The 4363-nt window shown below is 35.3% G+C and overlaps 1 pseudogene; it reads right to left on the reverse strand.

Annotated features, from left to right (window-relative positions):
- Nucleotides 1–291: 291 nt before the first annotated feature.
- On the reverse strand, nucleotides 292–756 carry LOC131418947 (heat shock factor-binding protein 1-like; annotated as a pseudogene).
- Between the last annotated feature and the right edge of the window lie 3607 nt (nucleotides 757–4363).

Consider the following 4363-nt stretch of genomic DNA (forward strand, 5'->3'; position numbering starts at 1 on the left):
TTTGTCCAAGTGCTGCAAATTAACTTCTATAGAATTTTTTTAACACTAAAAAATTTGATTATTTTATGTAGAAAATGCCAAAGTTTTAGTGTTTAATATTTAATAGCACAACTTACCAAGGTCCAAAATGTTAAATTACCATGTTCAAGAAACTGGGAGGGGAATCACTCTATAAACTAGTTATGTAGTATGGATAAGAACGCACACTTTATAGTAGAAAACCTGTCTACACACAGTAGTTGTAAAAAGCCGTTCGGTCTTCTCTTGGACTGTAAAAAGGTGTTTCAGATTTCAGTCTAAATTAGCAACCTTCAACTCGTGTGTGTAGCAGGTATCTTGTTTTCACCTTCCAATTCTTCCACCCCAGCCTGTGTCACCAGGTCTGCAATGTTTTTCTCCAGGTCATCAGTGCCACTACTCATGTTATCAATTCTTCCAATGACCTGATCAGATATAGTCTGAAATTTATCTTGCATCTGTTGCAGGAGTGTTTGCATCGCAGAGTGGAGATCGGGCACGGTCTTGAGGGTCTGTCTCAGCTGGCCGTCTCCCTGGTTCCCAGCTTGGCGGTGATGTCTCAGCCACCTACACTTCCATTTGTCAGAGCAGACGCCCCCCAATGGCTACGTCTCGCCACAACAGAGGCCAGTAGCGGGACCGCGGGGTCGTTGTGGGAGCTGTAGTTCGCGTCACGCACAGGAGAGGCTCGGAGGTCTGGCGCTTCCGGGTTTTTTGGTGGTTGTTTTTAATAATCATGTTTATTTATCTGTTGTTCATTTCCTATCTACGCCATTAGCCATCTTCCCCATCAGGTAAGTCTTTGTCCATCTTGCTCTTTGCTGCCTTTCCAGTGCCTAATGAGCATATAATTATCAATGAATGACTGAGTGAATGAAGTGAGCAAAAGAAGGTATTGAGAGGTGAGTGACACCAAAGTTATTCCTTGCAGATCAGCGTAGGAGTTCATTCCATCAATATAAGGAAGTCCCGTCCCTGACCCACAGCAGGGGAAGCAAGGAGAGGGCAGTGGCTGGGATCAAGCTGGCAGATATTCCTACTCTTTTTTTTTTTCAGATTAAGTATTTCTCTCATTACAGACTAGCCACAAAATTATATAGCAAGTAAACCATTTTGGACATTGAGTTTTTGGCTCTAAATTAAACTCTAAGAACATTTCACCAGTTCACGTATGGTAACTTGTTTAATACGCGTCTTGATACAAGGTCACAAAGATTTACTATGCCTTCTAAAAGTTTGATAGGTTAAGCTCTTACTTTTACGTCTATCATCCATTTTGATGAATCATTGTATACGATCTGAACTAAGGGTTCAGCTTTGTTCTTTTGCATATGGATATCCAGTTTTTCCAGCACCATTTGTTGAAGACAATTCTTTCCCCATTGAATTGTCTTGGCATTTTTGTGGAAAATCAACAAAGTATAAATATAAGGGTTAATTTTTGGACTCTCAAGTCTGTTTCATTGATATGTATTTCTTATCTTTATGCCAGTACAACACTGTCTTAAGTACTGTAGCTTTGTATTAAGTTTTAAAATTATAAAGTGTCCTTTCTCTGATGTTGTCCTTTTCCCAAGACTGTTTTGGCTCTTTCCGGTTCCTTGCATTTCCATATGAATTTTAAGACCATCTTGTCAATTTCTGCACAAGAGTCAACTGGGACTTTGAAAGGGATAATGTTGACTCTAGGTAAATTTGGAGAGCATTACCATCTTAACAATATTGTCTTTCTATCCATGAACGTGCAATGTCCTTCCATTTGGTTAGGTCTTCTTTCATTTCCTTCAACGTTTTATATTTTTCCATGAAGTCTTCCACATCTTTTGTTAAATTTATTCCTAAGTATTTTACTACTTTTGGTGCTATTTAAATGGGAATGTTTTATTAATTTCATTTTTCATATTGTTCATTACTTATGTATAGAAATAGAATCTAATTAATTACGCATTTAATATTCCCAAAGTTTTGTGTGTTTATGTGTCTGTGTTTGTGTATCTGTGTGTATGTGTGTTCATTCCTTAGGACTTTATATATACAAGATTATGTTATCTGCAAATAGAAATAGTTTTACTTCTTCATTTCTAAACCATAAACCCTCATTTTTTTTTCTTGCCTAATTGCCCTGGCTAGAACCTCCAGTGAAACACTGCATAGCAATTGTGAGAGCAGACATCCTGATTATAGTGGAAAATCATCCAATCCTTCACCATTAAATATGATGTTAGCTATGGGATTTTAGTAGATGGCCTTCATCAGGTTAAGGAAATTCCTTTTTCTTCTTAATTTGTTAAGTGCTTTTATCATGTAAGGATATTGGATTTTATCAAATACTTTTACTACATCTATTGAGATAACCATGTCATTTTTGTCTTTTATTAAATTAATATGGCATATTACATTGATTGATTTTCCTACATGAAAGCAACTTTGAATTCCTGGAATAAATCTCACATGTCTGTAGTATATAATCCTTTTTTATATGATGCCATTTTGGGTTAGCTAAAATTTGTTAATTTTTCAGTCTATAGTTGTAAGTTATATTGGTCAGTAGTTTTCTTGTAGTGACTTTATCTTGTTTAAATAGGGTAATACTGGCCTCATGGAATGAATTTTGAAGTATTCCTTCCCTTCTAATTTTGGGAGAGTTTTTGCAGGATTGTGCGAATTTTTCCTTAAACATTTGATAGAGTTCTCCAATGAAGCCATCTAGACCTAGATTTTTCTTTGTGTGAAGTTTTAAAATTACTAATTAAACAGTTTTCCTAGTTATAGGTCTATTGAGATATTCTATTTCTTTTTGAATCAGTTTTTGTATTTAACGTCTTTCTACGAATTTGTCCACTTTATGTGGAATATAAAATTTTCATAGTATTCCCTTATATTTCTCTTTATTTCTGTAAGGTTAACAATGACATCACCTCTTTCGTTCCTGATTTAAGTAATTTGATGTCTTTTTCTTTGTTTTCTTTTTCTTTCTTATTTTTTTCACCGCTATGAATTTTCTACTGATTATTTCTTTAAATGAAGATATAATTCTCTTTATTTATGACATTAAAATAACTAATACCATTTAGCACTGCTACTGACCAGTATGAATAATATAGGCCACAACACTGAGCAGTAATTTGGAGGCACCTGTCTGTGCCAGATGTTAATCTCTGTTTCTAAACCATGGAGATGTCCAAGGATACTCAGAAGAGGTTGAGAAGCAATCCAGGCACTTGGAGCAGGGGTTAGTACCATATGATACAAAAGTATTTCAAAATTTTAATAACTAGTGCTGCTGTACTGGTACTCATCTACTGAAAAGAAGTCTTACTTATAATTCTCATGACTGCTTCCTGAGGCAACTTTCTTTTTGGTGTGAGTTCTAGAATTAGATAGTGGTAATGGTTGTACAATTCTATGAATGTAATTAAAAAAACACTAATTGTATACTTTAAAAGAAAGAATTTTATGGGATGTAAATTATATCTCAATAAAGCTATCATAAAATAGTTCAAAATAATAAATCAATGTATTTTGCGTGAGTTTTTTTTTTTTTGTGCTGAGGAAGACTCAGCTGAGCTAATATCTGTGCCAGTCTTCCTCTATTTTTTAGTATGTGGGCCACCAGCACAGCATGGCTGCTAACAGAGTGGTGTAGGTCTGCCCCCAGGAACCAAACCTGGACCGCCGAAGTGGAGTGCGCTGAACTTAACCACTAGGCCACTGGGGCTGGCCCTTGCCTGAGCTTTAAATTCAGGATATTAAGTTATAAGTTGTATGAACTTAGAGCATTTTGGTTTGAATGGTGATCTGTAATTGTTAGGTTTATATAGATTGATCTGTTTCTCAAAGAGGTAAAGTTAGGAACAATTAAAAAATTTGTTTTATCTCAAATGTTTCAAAACTCTTTTTCAAATTTTTAGTACGTGAATGTACCTTTAAAACGTACACTGTGCATTTGCTTTGACTCCTTAAGAACTGTAGAGGTCTTGGCAGTAAATCATGTTTAAGGAGCTCTAAGGTGTCTTCCAAAACTATGAATGATTTACTTGTAAAAGGATGACATTTAACTATGCACCTTTCAAGGGTCCCCAGTGTAAAATGAAACATAGTGTTCTTTGTTGATCTTACTTGGTACCCCTATGGAGATTAGTGAAAAATTATTATCTTTCTTGACTTAAAGAGCTATTTCTTATGTTAATGGTAACGTGCAAGTAGCATACTTCATATGGGATATAAAAAATGTTAACCTTTTTTTTACCCTCGGGGAATTATAGTCAGTCATAAACTCAGTAAAAAGGATGAGATCATTACTTAGGTTGAGACCATTTCAAGATGAGAGAAGACATGAAAACTT

This window comes from Diceros bicornis, chromosome 20 (genome assembly GCF_020826845.1).
Source record: "Diceros bicornis minor isolate mBicDic1 chromosome 20, mDicBic1.mat.cur, whole genome shotgun sequence".
NCBI classification, from domain to species: domain Eukaryota; kingdom Metazoa; phylum Chordata; class Mammalia; order Perissodactyla; family Rhinocerotidae; genus Diceros; species Diceros bicornis.